The sequence below is a fragment of the Podarcis raffonei genome, chromosome 11 (assembly GCF_027172205.1).
Source record: "Podarcis raffonei isolate rPodRaf1 chromosome 11, rPodRaf1.pri, whole genome shotgun sequence".
NCBI classification, from domain to species: Eukaryota; Metazoa; Chordata; class Lepidosauria; order Squamata; family Lacertidae; genus Podarcis; species Podarcis raffonei.
Genome location: NC_070612.1, coordinates 54,367,976 through 54,393,296, shown reverse-complemented (window position 1 = coordinate 54,393,296; position 25,321 = coordinate 54,367,976).

Genomic DNA, 25,321 nt, shown 5'->3' with positions numbered 1-25,321 from the left:
ACCGCTTCTGGCACAACGGAACAGTGTGACAGAAACCAGAGTGCATGGAAACGGCGTTTACCTTCCCACCACAGTGGTACCTATTTATCTACTTGCACTGGCGTGATCTTGAACTGCTAGGTTGGCAGGAGCTGGGACAGAGCAACGGGCGCTCACCCCGTGGCAGGGATTCGAACCGCCGACCTTCTGATCAGCAAGCCCAAGAGGCTCCGTGGTTTAGACCACAGGCTCTGTTGCAGTAGCTGGTTGCTGGAATATTCTGGGGCCCTCTAAGACAGCTTGCAACAGGGTTGCACCAAACAACTAGGCAGCACCTACTTCTACTGTTATGCAAAATTCGTCACCACTGTCCTGTACCAACTGCACTGAAGGCATACCCTCCAACATTTCTCCTATGAAAATAGGGATGTCCTATTCAATTATTAAGGGACGGCTGTGGTGCTGTGGGTTAAGCCACAGAGCCTAGGACTTGCCGATCAGAAGGTCGGTAGTTCGAATCGCCACAACGGGGTGAGCTCCCATTGCTCGGTCCCTGCTCCTGCCAAACTAGCAGTTCGAAAGCACATCAAAGTGCAAGTAGATAAACAGGTACCGCTCTGGCGGAAGGGAAACGGCATTTCCGTGTGCTGCTCTGGTTTGCCAGAAGTGGCTTAGTCATGCTGGCCACATGACCAGGAAGCTGTATGCCAGCTCCCTCGGCCAATAAAGCGAGCTGAGCACTGCAACCCCAGAGTCAGCCACGACTGGACCTAATGGTCAGGGGTCCCTTTACCTTTTATTCAATTATTATTATTAGTAGCACCATATTATTACTATTATTTTACTAGTTATACTCCTTCCATATGCCTGGGTTGCCCAAACCACCCTTGGTGGCTTCCGACATAGATAAAAACTTAATAAAACATCAGACTTTAAAAACTTTGCTATACAGAGCAGCCTTCAGATGGCTAGGGGGTCGGATAACTCCATACCCTCCAACATTTCTCCAATGAAAATAAGGGTGTCCTAAGGAAAATGGGGGCATTCCGGGATCAAATCAGAAAGCAGGGTGGTTTCCATAAATCTGGGACTGTCCCTGGAAAATAGGGACACTTGGAAGATCTGCCAAAAGGTGAATACAGTGGTACCTTGAGTTAAGAACTTAATTCATTCTGGAGGTCCGTTCTTAACCTGAAACTGTTCTTAACCTGAGGTACCACTTTAGCTAATGGGGCCTGCTGCTGCTGTTCTCATCCTGAAACAAAGTTCTTAACCCGAGGTACTATTTCTGGGTTAGCAGAGTCTGTAACCTGAAGCGTCTGTAACCTGAGGTACCACTGTATACCAAGAATGAAAGAAGGTGCTACTGGCTTGCTCTCCACTCACATAGTGAGTAGTGTAGCAGTGATCATCTGATATAAGGAGCCAATAGGGTCTGACTGGCCCTAAAAGCCCTCCAAGTCTTAGTACCATGAATTGCTCAGTTCAAGCTGTCATCAGAGTGCTCCCACCTGCCTTTGTGTTTCTGTCACCTGCTTGCCAGTCCAACCACTTAGCAGTTCAACTCTCTGCCTTGTTTCCCACCCTCTGAAACTCCAGCCCTTGACAGAGTCATTTGACAGCATTCGTGTCTCCCTTGGTAGTATAAAGCACATGTATAGGACATTCACATTTTATGTTTTAGAAATAAGACGCATCGGATAATTACTCTCACAAATTTAAAATGTTTGCACGGTAGCCCAGCCATAGCAAGAAAGGCATAGAATTAGTTCTACAGATTTCAAAAATAATTAATAAAAATACAGTTTTTCTGAATGGGTTTTTTTAAAAAAAACAATGGGATGAAACATGACACTTAAACTTTTGGCATGGTCCAGGATAACCAATTTCAAAAGATTATATTTCTTTGCAATTGAGACTTTGCTAATAGCATCCTGACTGAAGAGATCATATTTAGCAAGGTTGATAATGCCTTGCAGAAAAAGGGGAAAAAAGGAGAGGTCTTGTTAGACTGATGGTTGCTTTAAAACTGCAAGACAAGGGGTGATGAGTTTCTCCTTCCATGGAAAAAATATTTTGCAGGGTCACAAAAAATATGGCTGGAAATATGGACTTAGAATTTTGTTCTGGAAAGACTAACCAAGAAAAACCACTCAGTTTACTAAGTTTAACGTTTTCACTCAATGTCAAGGCTGATCATAAGGCAGTGAGGGCGGTTGTCAAATACATTAGCTTTGGACATGATGGCAGGCAGGCAGCGCCTGAGACATTTAAATATCATTTTTAAATATTACCTTCGGAGAATATCCAGCTTTAGGATACTTTTTAAAGAAAGTGCTCTACAAGTTAATAAGTCTACCATGTTCCTTTATTCCTGGCCTCACATTCCTATTGAGGCCTCAGCCTCCTCAGAGGGAAGCTGAAATGGAGAGATTTCTATTGGAAATCCTCGGTTATTAAAACAGTAATTTCTCTGTAGCCCCCATCCATTTATTAAAGGGTGGTCTTTCTGTTTGTATTTATTTTATTATGCCTTTAAATAAACACAAGGCATGCCATGATGGCTATTCATTTTATTTATTGTTCTTAATTTTTATGAATTGCTTCTCTGCATGGCTAAAAGCACCAGAGGCTACTTTTATCTACAAAGCTCCATAAAATTGTCCTTTCAAACCTTGCATTTAAAAGAAAGGGGATTGCAATTTGTCATATAATACTTCTAGAAGTAAACAACAACAAAACCCAAAATCCAATTCAAGAGAAACTTATTGTTCTCTGTATTTTATTTTTTGATAAAATTTAAACATGTAAAGGATGCATGCCCACATACTAGTTTTCACCAACACGGAGCCCTTCAAATGACTACAAGTCCCAACACCTCTGTCCCACACAGATGTTAGTCCAGAATGATGGGAATTGTAGTACAGCAACATATGGAGAGCATCCAATTAGAGAAGGCTATGCTCATTTGCTTTGAAGTAAGGTAAAGGCAAAGGGACCCCTGACCATTAGGTCCAGTCGTGGCTGACTCTGGGGTTGCGGTGCTCATCTTGCTTTCCTGGCCGAGGGAGTCGGCGTACAGCTTCCGGGTCATGTGGCCAGCATGACTAAGGCGCTTCTGGCAAACCAGAGCAGCGCACGGAAACGCCGTTTACCTTCCTGCCAGAGTGGTACCTATTTATCTACTTGCACTTTGAACTGCTAGGTTGGCAGGAGAAGGGACCGAGCAATGGGAGCTCACCCCGTCACAGGGATTCAAACCGCCGACCTTCTGATCGGCAAGTCCTAGGCTCTGTGGTTTAACCCACAGCGCCACCCGTGTCATATTAAAACATAATGTGGCTTGCTTCTGAGTTAAATGTGGGCAGCAAGGCAGGAAATTATACTAATCACCTTAGCAGTCTACCATGTTCCTTTGTTCCTCATAAATAGAGCTTCTTAGTAACAACAACAACAATTTATTTTTTGTACCCCACCCATCTGATTGAGTTGCCACAGCTGCTGGCCAGTTGTGCTGTTAATCGGTGATGGAAAGAAAGAGGAAGAACTACTACGACTATTATACAAAGTTATACTTTGCACAGGACTTTTTAAAAAGAAAATGAGATACAAAGACTCACAATCTTGGGAAGGGCAAAATATTAGGATACGGCCATTTGTAAATTGGGCACCTACATTTTTTTAAAAAAGGATAATGGCTAGAAGATGATGGAAGTTTTCTGTACTTGTTTAAAAATAGACTTCTCCCTGGCCTACTCCTCCCAACCTGTATGTGGTGCCACCCCTCCTTCCCTCTTTCTCAAAACCCTTCCCTTCATTTCCCCACCCCCACCCCTACTTTTTACTTACCCTCTGAGCTCTTTCCCACCTGTCACCAAACTTGTACACATGATGACAGGGAAGCGGGTGGTGCTGTGGTCTAAACCACTGAGCCTCTTGGGCTTGCTGATCGGAAGGTCGGCGGTTCGAATCCCCACGACGGGGTGAGCTCCCGTTGCTCTGTCCCAGCTCCTGCCAACCTAGCAGTTTGAAAGGATGCCAGTGCTGGTAGATAAATAGGAACCACTTCGGTGGGAGGTAAATGGCATTTCCATGCGCTCTGGTTTCCATCACAGTGTCCCATTGTGGCAGAAGCTACTGTTAGGTCCATCATGAGACGTCTGCCAGCTTCTAATCACAGATACCAGCAGCCTTCAAGCAAGCAAACTTGCCTTATTATTGCTCCCTAGCATCCCACTGCCAGAGGATTGGCTCCTTCCATTCACCAGTTTGACGGAAATCCAGCCATCATGAGATGGCTTAGCATAGAAAAATGACACAGAGAGCCAGTTATATTTTCATGATGGTAAGCACAGCTCCTCTGTCTGCCCTTCTCCGATTTATTCTCCTTTGTTCTCCCCAGCCGCATGGCCATTTGCCAATGTCTCACGTTACCTCATCCGGTCAAGGCTTTTATTACACCCATCACCATATAGGGTCATTACTGCCCAGAGGAAACACAACTCCATTTAAGGTCAATACATTCCAATACATTGTAAAGCTCAGAGTGCTGGTCAGCCGAGGTCAGGGGGCACCCTGCAGTATTACAAGCCTCTGCCATGGCTTTATGACTCCCACACCAGTTTGCCTCCTCCAAGTGGAAGAAACCTGGGCAGTGGTGAATGTCACATCCATTGCCAGGTGTGTCCTGCTGGAAACAGAAAAGGGCTTTCCCCTTGGCCTGCCTTTATATCCACTCAGTTGCCAAGTGCTTTTGTGACATCACAAGAAACCCACAGCCAATGGCAACAGCTGGGGAGGCATCATCTTCATTGCTTTGAGCCTCACAATGGTGGGTGGACCTATTAGTGATTGTGTGATTGTTTATTTGGGATGTTTCAGGTTGTTTTAATAAATTATCAGTGCAGCCAGAGAAAAGGCCCTTTCTCTTGTTGTCATCAACTGTGCCTCCACCCTAGGTGGGACAGAGAGGCATCTCCTTCTGATTTTAGCGAGCGGGTGGCGCTGTGGTCTAAACCACTGAGCATCTTGGGCTTGCTGATTAGAAGGTTGGCGGTTCAATTCCCCACGATGGGGTGAGCTCCTTTTGCTCTGTTTCAACTCCTGCCAACCTAGCAGTTTGAAAGCATGCCAGTGCAAGTAGATAAATAGGTACTACTGCGGCGGGAAAGTAAACGGTGTTTCCATGCGCTCTGGCACTCGTCACAGTCCTCCATGTGCCAGGAGAGGTTTAGTCATACTGGCCACATGACCTGGAAAGCTGCCTATGGACAAATGCCAGTTCCCTCAGCCTGAAAGCGAGATGAGTACCACAACCCCATAGTTGCCTTTGACCGGACTTAACTGTCCAGGGGTCCTTTACCTTTAACCTTACTCATGACGACCCTTGCTCACTTTCTTTCACTCTAGCATTGTTCCCTCTCTATTCTGTTCCCCACTGTCTTATCTGTTTCAAAGTCTTAGGAGCAGGAGCCATCTGTATTAAGTAAAATACCACGTACAATGGTAGCACGAAATCCTCGTGCTACAGGAGAACGATGAGAAACTAACTGAAGTGTGCAACCTTTAAGCTCATCTGCAACCTCTTCTGGTCTCTTGCAACTGATGATGGCATCCAAGTTCCAGGCTTCTCCATTCCGGAAGACAAGGAAGAGAGATTTGGCAGGGAGTTAGGGGACTGTTTTATGATAAGTTGTCAGCCCCACAGGAGTTTATGTGTTTAATTATGCAGCCTGATTGGATATATGAGATTGATATCATTGCTGTGCCATCATTTAATAATATTCAGGCAGTTAGATTTGCCCTGGCGGCTCAGCAAACAATTTTCCTTCCAAAGTGCAGAGGTTTGCATTCTTCCTCTCCCCGTTCCCAACTGTTATTTATCTAGTCATGCCGTACAATTGTCCACCTCACGTTGGCTACTGTGAACTCTGCTTGACTCTTCCATGTACTCACCCAAAATCAATCACAAAGACGAAGACACTGGCATTGACACTGGCAAAACAAATATCCAAATGTAGAGTTTATGAAGCAACTCGGATCCAGATATTACTTTCTAATGCAACAGCGCCAGCTACTACCTAGCCCTGAAAGTGAATTTTATCTGTCTCGGTTATAATGAGCTCATGCTGTCTATGTGGTAAGGGTCATGTTTCTCTCTTGCGCTCCCCTAATAACTTCCTAATAATTTACAGTTCTAATGGAAGCGCTACAGACTTTCAATCTGCATGACATTTTAGTGACTCAGTCCACAGTCCTCTTCATTTCAGGGTAGAATTAGTCTTGCTCTCTTAACATCTGTTTTATTTTGGATCAAATATGAGGCACCGAGAAGACACCTTCCTACTTGGCATCGCTTTCAACAAGGTCCTCTGCCTTCTTCTGATTTTGTCTTCCAAGTTCAATACCAGCTGGTGTAGATTGAGAATTGAACTGTGCCCCTCAGGCAATTTTACACCAGAATGAGCATATAGATTTCCCACATTCATACATTATATTTTAGCTGCACTGGTGTCCCTGAGCAGTGTCCTAGCCAAATTCAATACTGGGTTAACTACGCATAGCTTCAAAATCAGATTTTTTAAAAAATAATTCTTTTTTTATTTTGACAAAGTAATAATAAATAAATAAGAATAAAAATGTTCACCCCACCCCAAGACCATTCCATTGTAACTATCCAACCTTCCAAAATATCAACACCACTTGTGATGGTTTGACCCCTTTCTGTTTTAACAGTACAAATTCAACAAACACCTTCCATATCTCCTCAAAATCATTTATCCTGCATTTTCCCCATTTACCTTAATTGCACGTGTTAATTTATCATCAATAGCAATATCCCACGCCTCTTTATACCATTCTTGCATTTTATATTCACCTTGCCCCTTCCACTTCCTAGTTATAATAACTTGTGCAGCTGTCAATAAAGAAATCAGATTTAGAACTCTGGGATATTCATGTTGGTAAGCAATATGTCCTAAGATCACGATGCCATTAACCATTAACACTTTCACTCTTAAACATCTATTTCCTATTCAATGACATTTCTCTTTAGAATTCTAGCTATCTTTAATAATAATAATAATAATAATAATAATAATAATAATAATAATAATTTATTTATATGTTACCCATATGACTCAGTTACCCCAGCCTAAACAGGGTTGCCTTCAGGTGTCTTCTGAAAGTCAGATAATTGTTTATTTCCTTGACATTTGATGGGAGGGCGTTCCACAGGGCGGACGCCACCACCGAGAAGGCCCTCTGCCTGGTTCCCTATAACCTCACTTCTCACAGTGAGGGAACCGCCAGAAGGCCCTTGGAGCTGGACCTGTGTTTGAATTCCTGGAGAGGTGCTACCTATCAGAGTAGACTGAGCTGAGTAGACCAAAGCTTTGACCTGCGAAAGGCAGTTTCCTATGTTCCCAACTCGAACTCTGCTTTCTAATCAGCCATGTTTAGAATTCAAATGTATGTGAGGACTTAATAACTTCCTGTGGAAAATGCTAGAAGCCATCTTTCTGCATGTCCACTGGAAAAACTTATACAGTAGCTTCATATTACAAGCTTGTGAGCTTCCAGAAACAGATCTAAATATTCTTTTATGACTGGATTAGCCTCTTGTGATACAGAAAAGTATTGATCGAATATCCCGCTTACAATTTAGTGCAGTACTAAGTATACACTTAATTCTCCAAGGAGCTCAAGACCACAACTTATTACATTCAATAGAAATAAGAGGCTTCAGTACTTCCTGGGTGTAGCTCAGCAACTTCCAAGGCCAGGCTGATAAAGAAATGTTTCAGAAGGATCAATAATATCAAGTCCATGAAGTACATTAGAGAGGAGGACCAAAGCAAGCCATTTCCAGTCTTCCGGCAGGATTTTGTTGAAGCAGATGAATAGAAAACTATGGGGGATATTCAATAGTCCTTTTTATTTTTATACCACATGAACCGGTGCTGCATGATGGCCTGGGAAAAAAAGTATGAGCGGATCAGAGGAAGGAACTGCCAAATGGCAGTGACATTTTCAAATGAAAAACCTGAGCTATTTTGTGGCTCACTGTAACGTTAGCATTTTAGCCGTGTTTTAGCTATGCTTTTATTTGTACATCACTTGGAGAGCTTTCTGGTGGAGTGGACGGCATATTTATAAAATGAATAAACTTTAATTAAGTCAACATGTTAGGTTCATAGATAAAGTTCTCCCCAAAAGGTTTACCTGAAAACATATCTTTGAGTAACAGTATTTGCTCAAAATTTACAAGTTATGCATATAAATTATAGTACAATTTTACTTAGTTGCTTAGTTTAAATCCATCAATGACTAAAATAGTGCAGATGAAAGCTGAACAAAGCAATCAATGGTTGATCTTTACAAAGAGTTACTAGGCTCAACTCCCCTGACCTAAACACTCAACTCACTAATCACAGATAATTTTGGGATGCTCAGAGGGAGGAACATATGATCAGAGGCAACCTTAATTATTATGCTTTATATTCAGTGGTGGAAGCCATGATTTTTAAACCCTGTTTCTGGGGCAGAGCCATGGTGAACTCTAGCTCATATTGAGTTCAGAAATTTCTGGGGTTTTTTTCAAATTTACTTATTAACATTTTCTTTAAAAAAAAACAAAAACCTTTTCCTGTTGCCCGCCCCTTTTCCAGGAGCTTCAGTAAGAAGTGCAACATATAAATGGTAATCATTGCAGAAAAATATGTACAACAGAACACAAATTACCGTATTTTTTGCTCTATAAGACTCACTAATTCCCTCCCAAAAAGTAAGGGGAAATGTGTGTGCGTCTTATGGAGCGAATATAGGCTGCGCAGCTATCCCAGAAGCCAGAACAGCAAGAGGGATCGCTGCGCAGAGAAAGCAGCAATCCCTCTTGCTGTTCTGGCTTCTGAGATTCAGAATTTTTTTTTTCTTGTTTTCCTCTTCCAAAAACTAGGTGCATCTTGTGGTCTGGTGCATCTTATAGAGCGAAAAACATGGTAACCCAAGAACTGTTCTGATGTAGTTTCTGATCTTGCTCCCAACCTCTCACCTTCTAAACCCATTTGCTCCCATTCCATAAGAAAAACTGCTTAGGATAAGAAATGGTCACCTAAACACCTCAAATGGTTCTGATGCGCTCAGTGCATCTGGACCAAAGACAGAAACTAGGAGGTTCCTGGGTTGGACAAATTGCAGTTGCATACAAGGTGTCTTCCAAGCTTCTGCTTTAAGTTTAGATCCTGCAAAAGATCCCCCCCTGGATTGGATGTAAGTAAAGTGGGGCAGGCTGAGGACAGACTGAGGTTGTTTGAGCAATGCCCCATTCATCCCAATAGACCTCCCTCCACTGGAAAACCCAATATATAAATTGTTGAAAGAGAGGAAGGAAAGCATTTCTTCCAACAGAAAATGGTGCTTCCTATAGTGAAGGAAACTGTTTTAGGTCTAACTCACATATCCTCCAACATTTTTCCAGTGACATCCTATTTAATTATTATTATTATTATATTTATACCCCACTCATCTGATAGGGTTGTCCCTGCCACTCTGGGCAGTTTCCAACATATATAACAACATAATAAAACATTAAACCTTTAAAAACAGGGCTGCTTTCAGGTGTCTTCTAAAGGTTGTATAGCTACATATCTCTTTTGTTCAGGGGTCACATAACTCAATACTCTCCAACATTTCTCCCAACATTTCTCTCCAACATTCTGGGATCAAATTGGAAACTGGGATGGCTTCTGTATATCCAAGACTGTCCCCCAGAAAATAGGGACAATTGGAAGTTCTGAACTCACTGTTATTGTGTTAATGTCATCATTGTTTACAATGATGTTTTGGTAACCACTAATGAGATGGTCAAGTGAATAGGAAAATAAGCAAAAAAACTTTGCTGGTGGGTCTCCAAAGTGACAAGATTATGGACCACTGCAGTCAAGGCTCTTATGAATGGCAATAGCAGCTCAAGATAGGATACCTAAAATCTTCATATCAGTGTTGAATGTTTTTATATAAAACCACCAAAGCTGTTTCCCGGCAACTGACAAGAAGAGTAAAAAGGCAATGAAGATTTATCTTGTTCTTTGTGTAATGCCGTATCTACCAACTCAGCTCCAGGTCAGACATATAACAATAATGCCACATGTCTGCTACAGATCAAAGGAGATGATGGTCTGAAGTGCTCAGAAGGATGCGATCTCCCATCTACTGACAATTCTGGCATTAGAATTCGCAGCTGCTCAAGTAACATTTTTTAAACGGAAGCCATACCTTTGTATACTTGAGTTCAAACATGCAGAATGTTCAGACTCTGCTTGTGTTTGTGAAAGCTAAGTTGAGAAGATGTCCGCAAACAATAAGAATGCATATAATATGACATGGCAGAGGATGGCAAAAAATTAATTTCCCTGGAGCAGAAAAAAACACCCCCCAAAAAACCTTTTGCCAGTTCTGCATGCGCTTGCACACCAAAAAATGATTTATTACGTAGAGTCATGGGGCACCTAGAGTTGTTTACAGTTAATATATTATTATTTTTACAAATGAACTTCTCATCCTTACCATAAAAGGGACATCCTATCAGATTTAAAATCCTGATTGCCTTCCAGCCTGGCCTGCGGTATCATAAATGCTGCCGTATCCCTGAGCTAGAGATGAATTAATTAATTGCAACAACATTTGTATCCATTAAATTCTGAGTGATCTAATCTCCTGTTATAGCAACCATTAATTTATATCAAGGAAAGCAAGGAATTGCAGCTTGGGGATGAGTGCTGAAATTACACTCTGCCCCTAGTGACACGAGGCGTTAAGAATCAAGTCTCCTGCCTCACCACACACACCCTGTGTACAATCTGTATAGCCCTTTCCTGAGTTCTGTTTATTGGCCATGCTAGAGGGTATTGCAGTCTTGGCAGAACAAGACAAAATGCTGGAACTGGCTGATATCTATTTCTGCTTCCAATAGTGCTCAGGTGTTGGGTACTGACAGGAATGAGGTCATTGAGAAACAAAGGAGAGAGAGAGCAGTGTACTCAGGGAACCCCAAAGTTTCCAATATATATATACGGTGTGGGGGTTTTTTAACCCAGGGAATAAATACCAGTCGATGGAGAATTGCAGCCATGGAACTCAATGTGAGGCTTCCCTTGAGCTTGAGCCAGAAACTGTAGTTAGTGCAGAATGCTGCAGCACGATTGCTGACAGGAGCGAGGTCTTGTCAGCATATGAAATCTGTGCTTAGAGATCAGCACTGGTTGCCAATTTGCTACTGGGCCAAGTTCAAGATGTTGTTCTTAGCATCTAAAGCTCTTAACAACTTGGGACCCATTTACCTAGGAGATAGTTTACTGGGTAAGCATACCCTCCAACATTTCTCCCATGAAAATAGGGATATCCTGTTTCATCACCATCATAATCATATTTATACCCTCTTCATCTGACTGGGTTGCCCCAGCCACTCTGGGCAGCTTCCGACATATATAAAAACATGATAAAACATTTTTTTTAAATGTTTTAACATCTATCCTATATGGTGCTGCCTTTAGATATCTTCTATGGGATGCGGGTGGCACTGTGGGTTAAAACCTCAGCGCCTAGGACTTGCCAATCGAAAGGTTGGCGGTTCGAATCCCCGCGGCGGGGTGCGCTCCCGTTGCTCGGTCCCAGCGCCTGCCAACCTAGCAGTTCGAAAGCACCCTCGGGTGCAAGTAGATAAATAGGGACCTCTTACCAGCGGGAAGGTAAACGGCGTTCCGTGTGCTGCACTGGCTCGCCAGATGCAGCTTGTCACGCTGGCCACGTGACCCGGAAGTGTCTGCGGACAGCGCTGGCCCCTGGCCTCTTGAGTGAGATGGGCACACAACCCTAGAGTCTGGCAAGACTGGCCCGTAAGGGCAGGGGTACCTTTACCTTTACCTTAAGTATAGTTACTTATTTCTTTGGCTTGGGGGTTAGATAACTCCATACCCTCCAACATTTCTCTGAGGGAAATAGGGACGTCCTTGTCAGTTTGCGTTTCTTGGTGCAGAAAACATTGATCTCATGTGTAAAGATTCTTTTCTATTCTGATTAATACTAGAAGCTTCTCTGTGTGAGAGAAGCAGACAGAGGAGTTATACCTTCTGGGAAGTTTGAGTTATACCTTCTGGGAAGCTGGTTTGAACTGGTTCTCTTATCTCTATTCTGCATTTACGCTGACTATAAATATAGGCCAGACGGAGCCTGGGTCTTTACTTTTCTCTATCTCCATTCCTTCTAGTGTGGTGTTTCTGTTTCTGTATGCTATAGTGTTAAGGTTTAGTCTTGTTATAAGTTTTTAAGTGCTGCAACTGAATTCTGTATGAACTGAGCTAATCCCGATTGTATTGGACTTGTAACCATTCAGCTACATTTGCCTTCAGCACAAGTAAAAGCTCTGCTGAATGAAATATTGCCTCTGGTTTATTTTTGGAAACTGCTGAACTCTGCAACGTGTTTAAGTTTTTTCCTCCACACGTAAGACAGTCCTAAGGAAAAAGGGGGCATTCTGGGATCAAATAAGAAACCAGGACAGCTTCTGTAAATCCAGGATTGTCCCAGGAAAATAGGAACACTTGGAGGGTCTGTGTGGCAGTCATGACTGATTCTGTTTTCGCTTATCCAGTTTATTTCAAAATATTCCTGTTGTTAAAGCTACCTGCTATAATTTAAGGTTTCATATATTCTATATGAATGTGTATGTGAAACATTAAAGACCACAGAAATATCATGTATTTTGAAATTACAGTGAAACTTTCTAATAGCCACTCCTGGGCATAGCAGTTTGGGGAGTTATAATGGGATGGATAATGAAAGTGCAATTGCCAAAGGGGAGGTGGGAACAGCTCTTTAAGCTGTCGTAACCAACAAAAAAGAACCTTTCTTCCCCTTGAAGATATTCATTGTTAAGTTGTGGGTGAACATATCAGACAACACAGCAATTCTTCAAACAGCTCTTGTTTATTCACAGGCCAGAACAGAACTGAACTGAAGGGTTCAGCCAGCCTGTTTATATAGAGCTCCACTAGAATGCAACAGTAACCATTTTCTATAACTATCCAATCACTGAACGTCACTTTCAGTCCCTTATTTGCATATGTGGACCTAAGTGAAAACTATCTACAGTATCCCCCTGCTGGCCCAGGGTGAGAACTTCAGTACATAACATTAATTGCTTTGCTTACAAATGGTACATTGTTGCTTGCTGCTACAAGGTGGTAGCTTTAAAAAAAAAAAATCGCAAAGGAGGCGTAAAAAGTGGTCTACTGGCAGATTTAAAGAGAGCCAATATTTTGGTCAAACACTTTGATTATAAGAATATACATGCTATGCAGGTGGTGCTGTAGTCTAAACCACTGAGTCTCTTGGGCTTGCCAATCAGAAAGTCAGCGGTTTGAATCTCCGTGATGGGGTGAGCTCCCATTGCTCAGTCCCAGCTTCTGCCAACCTAGCAGTTCAAAAGCACATCAAAGTGCAAGTAGATAAATAGGTACCACCCTGGTGGGAAGGTAAATAGCATTTCCGTGCGCTGCTCTGGTTTATTATTATTATTATTATTATTAATAATAATAATAATAACTTTTTATTTATACCCCGGACAGAGCTGGGCTCAGGGCGGCTAACACCAGTAAAATTACAATAATAACATAATAGGAGAAAAAACAACAAGTTAAAATACAATTTAAATTGCTGCCTCATTTTAAAAGTAGCCCATGGATCAAAACTGTAAGGGGAGGGAAAACATAACGGTCAGACTAAGTCCAAACCAAAGGCCAGGTGGAATAGCTCTGTCTTGCAGGCCCTGCAGAAAGATATCAAGTCCCGCAGGGCCCTAGTCTCTTGTGCAGAGCGTTCCACCAAGTCAGGGCCAGTACTGAAAAGGCCCTGGCCCTAGTTGAGACCAATCTAACCACCTTGCGACTTGGGACCACCAAAGTGTTGTCATTTGTGGATCTTAAGGTCCTCTGCGGGGCATACCAGGAGAGAAGGTCCTGTAGGTACGTGGGTCCTAGGCCACATGAATTAAATGAATTAAAAACTTAATGGGGGGGGGCAAAAGAAGAAACTTTCCTCTTTTTCTTTTTCTTAAAAAACAGAGCTCTGAGAACTTGGGAAAATTTGATCCAGGTGGTTCATATCATATAATGTAAGCATGAACCTAGAAGAAAAAATGGGCATTGACACATCCTTTCTGAATATAATGACATATGGTTTCCCCCCACACACACACCAAGCGGATGGTAGGAACTCATATGGGATGGTGGTTAAGGGCAAGATAGAAAGTCTTCAGTTGAACTCTTGAGATGCACATGAATCCCATGAGCAGGGATGAGTGTGACATGTTTAGCAGCCTTGTGGTACAGAATCCAACTGCTGTGACCTGTAATAATAATAATAATAATAATAATAAATTTTATTTATATCCCGCCCTCCCCAGCCGAAGCCGGGCTCAGGGCGGCTAACAACAATCAAATAATCAAACAATCAAATAAACCAACATTCTAAAAATATTTCATTATAAAAATTAATTAAAATCAAGTTAATGGCAACCATTAAACAAAGCTCTGTGCAGGTTGCCAGAGGAGGGAGTCAGGCTGCGCCCTGACCAAAGGCCTGGTGGAACAACTCTGTCTTGCAGGCCCTGCGGAAAGATGTCAAGTCCCGCAGGGCCCTAGTCTCTTCTGACAGAGCGTTCCACCAGATTGGAGCCGCAGCCGAGAAGGCCCTGGCTCTAGTTGAGGCCAGCCTAACCTCTCTGAGGCCTGGGACTTTCAGGATGTTTTTATTTGCAGACCGTAGGTTTCTTTGTGGGGCATACCAGGAGAGGCGGTCCCGTAGGTACTGGAAGTATTGCAGTCTCAAATCCCTGAGAATTTCCTCCAGTGGTCTAACAGGCACTTGGAATGAAAGAGCTGCAGAACTGAAGCCATCTGTCCTCATTTTAGCATTCCAAGGTCTAAGAAAGACGTAGCTAATTAGAATGCTTTACAACCTCAAAACAAAGGCGGAGGATAACCTAAATAAGCATGCTCTTGTATTATGTACAAGTTGGCTGAAGGTCAACAGTTTCCAGCTTTGTAGACCAAGAGAAGAGAATGGCATCGGTGTCGTGCCACAATTACACACAAAAAAGTAACTGGCTGTTAGTCTGCTACTAGACATATTTCCCCAGTGATTGCATTTTATGGGCAGTCTCTGTTCCACCATCAAGTCTTGGAATAAATAAAATATTTATAAATTTCATAAATATTTATAGAAGCCTAAATAAGTAGCAGAAGTCTTTGGAATCTCTTTCCAGAGCAAAACAAGACTTTTTAAAGGGCCTGAATGTATGGCTGAAATTAGACCCTTCTATATTGTACTTAAAATGCTCAACAACCTTAGATGACTTGGAGATGTAACGCTACCCCATTCTGCCTCACTGTGAAACTCTTCTTTATTGCCATGATGCATAGTTAGTGGAGATTTCCAGACTTTATTCCTCCCATTTGCTGCCTACAATTTTCTCCTGAGTCTATTGCAAACAGATTCATTTAACCACAGAAATAGACATACAATAAGATGATTTCACCTCCTGGGAGCAACCGTTCCCTTTGTGGAATTATATCCCGTTTGAGAGTGCATGCACCAGTTGTTCTAACGTGAAAATAAATTATGTGCTGTAGCAACTGGTGTTTTGCTGTGCTTGCAAAAGGCTGCTGTTCTAATTTGAATAGACAAGTCCAATTCATTCGTCAGTTGAGCTGCTACGTTTGCAATGGATAAACTCATAATGTTAGTACAGCAAGCAAAAATGGCACTATTATTTAATATTCCTGTATTTATTTTTCTAGACTTCCTGCTTCTGGCAATAAAAAAGATTTTGTAATTACTGATATGGGGATATATGGCCAAATGAGCTTATGCTGAGAAGATGCTTCACAATTGTCTCCCTTTTCTACTTGATGACCCCATGTCAGAAGTTTGTAAATTATGTGAAATTAAGTGCATCTGCTCATTGTAAACTTATCCTGTATTCGGTATAAAAATATTTGCTGGTCAGCATTGGAATGCCAAACTATGGTTAAGCATTGAATGCATGACCTTCTGCATTTGTGTGTGCAAATCCTCTAGCATAGGGATGTCCAACAGGTTGATCGCGATCTACTGGTAGATCCCAGTGAGGTTTTGGTAGATCGCTGTCGATCTCTGTCTCCCTTTCCATAGCTTCGCTAAAACTGACTCCTGCCCCACCCCCTCGCCCTGCCCTCCATTGTTGTATGATCTCTGGAAGGAAAGATGGAGCTTTCTCTGTGCTGCTGTTTTGATCCATAGCAATCTTCTTGCAAGTGACCTTACCCCTTTGTCCCTTGCCTAAAACAACGAGGCTTTTCTCCTCCCTAAGTAAAGCTCAACAGCTTTGAGCTGAACCCAAAAAAATGGGGGTAGATCACAGCCAGTTTTTAATTCTGAAAGTAGATCTCAGTCTCTTGAGAGTTGGCCTAGCATAACTTCGAGGAGGAGATTTGAAGTTTTCACTTCTCTTTTCAACTATCTGCAGTTACTCATTATGTCTGAATTCAGACCAACTACGGCTCATGTTATCTATGGTTTAGGGAAACAAGCCAACTTCAAAGATGGATAATTAGAGGCTTATTTGTGGTCTTCCAGATGTTATTGGACACCAGCTTCCATAAGCTCCACCCAACATCATCAGTGTGATGGGAATTATAGTCCCAACATCCAATCGGCCACATGCTAGACACTCTTTATCACACAATTCCCATTTCCATCCAAGTTATTATTTGGTAATATCATATTTAAGGGGGCACGTCACATGACCTAACAAGAAACTAAAGTTCAGCATACGAGATCCTGAAAAGAAGTATTTCAGTTTGCAGTTGTGTTCCCCAAATTTGAAGAATAAGACAATGTACACAGATAGTAGATCTTGAGAAGTGTGTGTTTTCAAAAACAAAAATATTTCTTCTAGGTTCATGCTTACGTATATAATATGAACCACATGGATCAAATTTTCCCAAGTTCCCAGGACTCTGTTTTTTTAATAAACAGAAAAAGAAAAGGTGGAAAGTTTCTTCTTTTGTCCTCCTGCCCCCATTATTCAGTTGCCTGAACGGGAGAAAAAGATGGTTTTCCAGACATGAGATCTTCAAACATGGACTTTTTTCCCCTCCACACACAAGACTAAGAGAAACACACCCTATCCAGTTCTACAGTCCCTGGCGATTGAGTCAATGTACAGTTATCAGATCTCTAAGCTCTGTCAAAAGGACGTGTAATAACTGATAGTTCAAAAGCCTCTTTCCTTAAGAAGAGATTTGGTGTCTTGGGGTTTGGGTTGGACAGTTCTATCTATTGCCTACAAATCAGAGTTCTTCATTATCCTTTAAAGGTGGGAGAGTATAGCAATGGCAAATCAGCAGATGCTTTAGTATACAGTGCATGTATCTCGCTCTGGTATCCTTTGACATGGATATAACTGAAGGAGAGAGAACACTATCAACATGTCATGCCGTGATTTAGCAGTATGACTACCATTAATGTCAAGGCAAGTTGAACAGCTAATGAGCAGTTCTTTGAAAACATATCCTAGAGTGTCCTCAATAAAGCCGAGGGTATTGAGCCATCTGCCAGTGGTGCACATCAGGAAAGCCTATCTAAAGTACGCTTCGTGACTTGCTTTACCACTGAACATGATTTTTACAATGAAGTCTACAAAGATTACTGAAAGCACCGATACATGTTAGTTTCATTGTGTGCAAGTAAGTCTGGCAAGCATCCCAGGGCTCAGTGTAAAAAATAATCCCACCAGAATAGATGGAAAATTAAGGTGGGAAGTCAAAGGTCATCCAGTTTAGCCTTCCTGCTAATGCAAGAAATTCACTACTGATGTTTAAGCCTTCTTAAAAATCTGTAACAAAGGACAATGTAGTCTCTTCCATAGCTGGAACAGCTTGTAGCATCAAGAAGTTCTTCCTAATGTTGACTTGAAATTTCTTTTCTTGTAATTTGAACCCACTGGTTTAGGTTCTACCTTTTGTTACAGCACTTCAGATATCTAAAATAGCTATCATATCGCCTCTTAATCACTTTTTCTTTAGGCTACATATACCTGGTTCCTTCAACCTTTCTGTATAGGATTTGGCTTTCAAACCTCTTACTGTCTTCATCACTCTCCTCTGGGCATTTCCCATTTGTTCACACCCTTATGTTTGTTTGTCAGTATCCTTATAAAACTGTGGTATAAAAGGTAAAGAACCCCTGGACGGTTAAGTTCAGTCAAAGGTGACTATGGGGTTGTGGCACTCATCTTACTTTCAGGCTGTGAGAGCCCGTGATGTCTGCAGACAGCTTTCTGGGTCATGTGGCCAGCATGACTAAACCGCTTCTGTTGCAACAGGACACCGTGACGGAAGCCAGCGTGCATAGAAACACCTTTTACTTTCCCACCACAGCAGTGCCTATTTATCTAGATGCCCGGGTGTGCTTTCAAACTGCTAAGTTGACAGGAGCTGGGACAGAGTAGTGGGAGCTCACCCCATTGTGGGGATCCGAACTGTCAATCTTCTGATCGGCAAGCCCAAGAGGCTCAGTGGTTTAGACCACAGCGCCACCCGTGTCCTGAATAAACAAGCACACAATCACTGATATGTCCACCTGCCATTGTGAGGCTCAAAGCAATGAAGATGGTGCCTCCACAGCTGTTGCCATTAGCTGTGGGTTTCTTGTGATGTCAGAAAAGCACTTGGCAACTGAGTGGATATAAAGGCAGGCCAAGGGGAAAGCCCTTTTTTATTTCCAGCAGGACACACCCAGCAATGGATGTGACATTCAACACTGCCCAGGTTTCTCCCACTTGGAGGAGGCAAAGTGGTGAATGAAAGGAGCCAATCCTCTGGCAGTGGGATAATAAGGCAAGTTTGCTTGCTTGAAGGCTGCTGGTATCTGTGATTAGAAGCTGGTGGACGTCTCGTGATGGACCTAACAGTAGTTTCTGACGCAATGGGACACCATGGCGGAAACCAGAGAACTTGACACAGGTGAGGTCTGACTAAAACATAATAGAATGATACATCTCCATCTTGCAATCTTGACACTAGCCTTGTGTTTGTCTTCTAAATCATTGCATGGTACTACTTACTCGTGTTTAATTTGTGGTCTAGATCCTTTTCACATGCACAGCTGTCAAACCATGTGCATCACATCTTAGATTTATGTATCTGATTCTCCCTACCTAAGGAGAGAACTTTACCTTAATCTCTGCTGAATTCATTTTGTTAGCTTCAGCCCCGTTCCCTGTCCTGTCGAGATAATCTTGAATTCTGTTTGTTGTCATTTGCAAATTTGATAAACATCTCCTCTGTTCCTTCATTCAGGTAATTTATAGTGATGCTACACAACACAGAAGCACAGAGCAGAGCTAACTTGACTCAAGGAAAACTTTTACATTACTTTGAATCTGCATGAAGCAATTATGCCTATGCTTGCACTTAACCAAAAATGTAGAAATGTGTGAAATATGTAACCGTTTGTCTGCACTGGAGAGCTGACAAGCTGAACTGTGAACTGAATTGTGAAAGGCCATGCAGAGTTGGCAGAAACTGGAAGAAGCAAAAGGAGAAGCGCAATATGCAGTTGAGAGAGGTCAAGGTAACAACGGAGGAGTAATTAAGCTGGATAGTCAGGGGTATTCTGAAAGTTTGGTAAAGATCACACCTTTGATCCATTTGAAGAGGAGGATGACTTCCTCCTACCCAGAGGCTTTACAGAGTCATTTTATGCAGCACAAGTGGTAAAGGTAAAGGACCCCTGACAGTTAAGTCCAGTCGCGAATGACTCTGGGGTAGCAGCGCTCATCTCGCTTTACTGGTCGAGGGAGCTGACGTTTGTCCACAGACAGTTTTTCCGGGTCATGTGGCCAGCATGACTAAGCTGCTTCTGGCGAAACCAGAGCAGCACATGGAAATGCTGTTTACCTTCCCGCCAGAGCAGTAACCATTTATCTACTTGCACTTTGACATGCTTTCAAACTGCTAGGTTGGCAGGAGCAGGGACCGAGCAACGGGAGCTCACCCCGTCGTGAGGATTCAAACCACCGACCTTCCAATTGGCAAGCCCTAGGCTCAGTGGTTTAGACAACAACAGCACCCACTACAGGTTGGTAGTTTAAGAAAATAAGTAGTATGAGGTTATCAACCACTTTTTCTTTTTCTTTTTGCAAGAACAGGGGATAGAAGGTTGTAGCATTAGGAAGGTAATGGCCGCTTACCTGGTCCAAGAGGGGGCAGCTCGGTTCCTGCCAGGCCCTGTTAGATTTTGGGCCAATCCGCAGTAGCGCAGGGGTCAGGGCTGCTAAGGTTTCCACTCTGGTCCACTCCCAGGGCTTAAAAACAGGCCAGCATTGCTCTCAACAGGACAATAGTTGTTTTGTTCTTTTAGTCAACCTTGGTGGCCTGGTTGCTGGGGGACGGGGTGCTGAGACTGGGTACGCAAGGGGGTTATAAAAGGGGAAGGGGAAAAGCAAAAAGTAAGCAACAGAAGGCAAGCACAATTAGCTCCAGTTGTGTTGGTTGAAGACCAGGCATTGTCTGCCTGTCCCATTGTCGAAGTGTCATCCTAGACAGTTGGAAAAGAACCATTTTTGCTTGGAGGACTGGCCATCCTCATTTGCTGAAGGTTGCATTTAGAGATCTTTGAACAGTGTCCTTTGTACAGCTAACCTTATTAATATAAAAAAATTAAACTACTTTATTCTTCCAAAAAAGGGGGCATCCTGTTCACTTTTCCCCATGATTGCAAGGTTTTGACAAATAAACAGTTGCAATTTTCTAATGTTTACTGTCCCAGTGAACTATGGTCATGGCTACTTTACTCTTCCAGAGTTGTGTTATAACAGCTTTGTCTGCCTTCAAATAATGTGAGACTAATCATGTCCTTAATTGCTCCCTCCCAAGTCAAACAGTGTAAATAGCATTCATTTTGATCTTCTAACCATTTTATCTACCTGTAGATACTTCCACCTCAGCTGAATGTAAGTACCCCATTAACTGCAGCCCCTCCAGACTCTGATGACATTTTACTCAGCATGTGTGTTATTTTCACTTGGTATAATAATATCTGTGGGTTATTTTTTATATGTTCTCTGTGATAGATGTAGATGTGGATTTTATTAGTGATGGATTTCTGGGGCAGAATTCTTTCTTAATGTCACTCTATCAGTATAATGAGCAAAATAATGAAATCATATCTCTGTGGGGAGTAGTACTGGTGTTTGTTGTGTTAACAATTGAATCATGGCTTCTTACCTTCTTTTCCTACATTTGCAAAATTGTAAACTGTAAAGGTGACAGAAGTTCAAAATCCTTTTGCCTCAACTGACTTTCTCAATTTCAGTTGGTCATCATATTTAAAACACCAGTTATTGCAGCACTGTCATGATCCCCCCCCCAACATTTCCTTATTTTTTAAAAAATGTATGTATGTTTTATTTTAGTATATATCACATAATATGGCACTAACCGACATGGCATAATTCTATCTATTCAGAAGAAATCCCATAGTTAATATAACTTTATCTGTTATAGTGGGCTTTTGTATCCTACATTTTATGTCATGGCACGTGAGACTAAAGCATATAAAATAGTTATTGATCAGTGTCAGAGACTTGGTAAGAGATATCATGTTAAAGAGGTATTCTATGGTCTAAAGAAGAGTTTGGAGGGAATGTCAAATGGAGTCCTTGTCTGCCTGACACTCATTTAAGTGAATTTGTGGATCAATTTCAATGAGGTCATGATCCCCACCGGAGATGTGTTAAGCAGCTGGATAGTGTCTAACTTCTCAGCTGCTTAGAATTGTAGGATATTTGCATTACCAGCATTAAGCAACCAATCAGTTAAATTCAAGGGTAATACATGGAATAGAAGTTAGCTCCAAGTTCTCAAGTTGGTTGAATGTGATTTGCTTTTCCCTGTGTTGGAAGAAATGAATTCAGTTCTACTACTTGTGCTCAGAAGGCTAGAATACTGTGGTTTACATTCATCGACTTCCAAGTATAGATTTTTTCCCCCTCGGGATGGGGAAAATGCAACATTTCTCATGTAGTTCAGCAAACCATAGCTATTTGTTTATTTGTTTTTTTAAAAAATGGATATCCAGCATGGTTGAGCTGAACCAGAATGTGACCAGGACATTGGAGGAAGAGGTTTTCCCAACATATTCTCATTCTGCTACTATCAGTCATGAACTATCACCATCACCCAACAAATTTCTTATTTGTTTATTATTATTTTATTTATGATTGTCAGTTTTATACATTTCACTAATTTTACAATCATTTTAACATTTCAAAACTCAACTTTCTTCCCCCTCTTTCTGTGGTTCCTTAAATTTGTTTTTTATGTTTTCTGCATATTCCAAATTAACCTAATTTACTCATTTATTCATCTACTTTAAATATATACTCTTCTAGAACTGCATGTTATTACAATAATCCTGCCAATGATCTTATCTGTTTACAATTTATCTGTAAATATTCAATAAACCATTTCCATTCTTTTATAAAAAGTTTGTTATCTTGACTTCTTACTTTTCTGGTAAGTTTTGCCATTTCTACATATTCCATAAATTTTTGTATCCATTCTTCTTTTGCTGGGACTTCTTCTTCTTTCCATTTAGGAGCAAGTAACATTCCTGCCATATTTCTTATTTGCAATAGGAAGAAGGTTCCCATTTGAGTTTGGCTTTCTTGTAAATGTTTTCAGTTTCTTGCAAATCACTCTCCTGTTTTCAGCTAGCTGGAGGATTAGAGACATAGTTCATTGCAAGTTTGATTCAAACACAAAAGATTGACAATGTACAATATACAATGGATTTACATCATCCCTTTTAAAGCACTCTTAGACCACTTTAACCATCACAGCATCCCCCAAAGAGTCCTGGGAACTGTAGTGATGCTGAAAGTTGTTAGGTGACCCTTCCCAGAGCCACAGTCCTCAACACTCTCAGCAAACTACGGTGCCCAGGTTTCTTGTAGGGGAAGCCATGGCTGTTAAAGTGCTACAAGACTGCTTTAGATGGATGTGATCTGTTATTTTAAAAATCTGGTGCTTTTCCTTTATGGGGTTTCCAAGAGCCCGTATAGAGTCCTTAAGTGGGTTTCCTAACAGTAGGAAAAAATAACAGAGGCCAACCAGAGAATACAGTGGTACCTCGGGTTACAGACGCTTCAGGTTGTAGATTCTTCAGGTTACAGACTCCACTAATCCAGAAATTGTACCGCGGGTTAAGAACTTTGCTTCAGGATGAGAACAGAAATCGCATGGCAGTGGCACAGCAGCAGAGGGAAGTCCCATTAGCTAACGTGCTGCTTCAGGTTAAGAACAGTTTCAGGTTAAGAACGGACCTCCAGAACAAATTAAGTTATTAACCCAAGGTACCACTGTATTGAGAAGCAAAGCAGCTAGTAAGCCTGATCTTTATTAAACTGTCGCAACAGGGTGTTTACTCACCACACGCAGGAGGGAGGAGGAACTCCAAACAAAGGTGCGCCAGCCCTTATATAGACATTTCAAATTGCCCACCTCGTAGCTGTTATGGTAAAATCTGGGTGCGAGACTGCTCTGCCACCCAGCTCGTCGGACTAAGTAAGTCCGCGGGTCCCTGCAGAAGAAAATGAGCTCAGCCGGACAGGAGCAAACTGCAGAAGATCCAAGTTTATTGCGCAACAGGTTCAAGGCAAGATTGAACCGCGAGAAAGGGGTGACATAAACTTTTGAAACTTCCCTCCATGCCCCAGAATACAGTGCAAAACACATCCCAGTTACATCATGAATACATTAAGAAGAGGTTGGGTTACACAGGATTAACATATGGAGGAGGGAGGGGGGAATATGCAGAGCTGGAGATATGCGCAGATAAGCACATCCTGATGAGAAGACAATGGTCCATGTACTGGCATTTCCTGGAAGAAAGGCTTGGCAGAGTGATTTGACAGGATTAGGGTCTTGACACCTTGCTTGAGGGATTATGGAGGACAGGGGAGGTGTGAGGGAGTCCTAGAGAAATTGAGCAAATTGGCACGTTGATTTTCTATGAATTTTATAGATTTTAGTCCCTTTTGACATTGACAATTGGAAATAAATTGATATATTGTAGCGAAGAAGAAGGTGAAGAAGACATGCCCCCCCCCCTTCCGTATCATAGCTCAAGACCACCTCCCAAAACATCATACATACATCACAGATTCTACAGCAGAATCCTGTCTGGCAGGAAACCTGGTAATGGGTTTACCTGGACAGGCTAGCCATTCTTTTCTGATGATAAATACTTAATTCCTGAGTCCAGGTCACAGGCTCACCCTATTCATACCCAAATGTGCCCTTAAGGCAGGATTTCTGAGCACAGAGACAATGGGCAGGCTTTCCTGTTTCCTTCCTCCTTGCAGAGAAACATTTGAAGTCAATTTGGGAGAGTCAACATGGTTTCAGGATTGTTCTCCTGTGCTATTTCAGACATGTGGTTTACATACTTACGTATGTGTTTGCCTTGTAAATTTATAACATTTAATTTATATATTTGAGACCTGAAATTCTTATAACAGATCAAAGAAAACTTATGGCTGAATTTGACTGACATGAATATGCGCTTGAATAACCTGTAGCAGGTTTAGCAGTTGTGTTGTGCGGAAACCTGCTATTTGCAACAGAGGAAATGCTTACATGCTTGTAAATAAGCAGATATTACATGCACCATAGTTCTCCTGTGCCCTCTCATCCAAAGTAAACTCAGCTCTGTAACGCTGCCCCAGAACTCCTCTCAGCTTCAGGAATTCAAGAATGCTTATCAATACAAATCCACGGAGACGCAAGGTTAAGGGAGTAGCTTGAATCGGTGTGTAACTGCTCGGAAAGAGCAGTAAAGATAGCAAGAACTCTGTAGCAAGAATCAAATTTGATTATATGCTGGCTTGAACTCTATATTCAGCAGAAATGTCCAATTCTTTCCTGACAAATTATCCAGTCAGCATGGATCATATAGTACTAAAGAAGTAAGAAAGCAAAACTTTCCTTTTTGGTTTCCTTTCCCTTAACTTCAAGGTTCTCCACCAACATCTGGCACTGCATGGGCAACTAATGTGTCCTCCAGATGTTGAACCACTACTGCCATCAGTCCCAGTCAGCAGTCAGGGATGATGGGAGCTGTAGTCTAACATCTGGGGAGGTACCACATTGACTACCCTTGTTACACTACATTTAATATCAAGACAACAAGACGTTCCAGACAAGACAGGAATAAAGGGAGGCTTCTTATTTCTTTA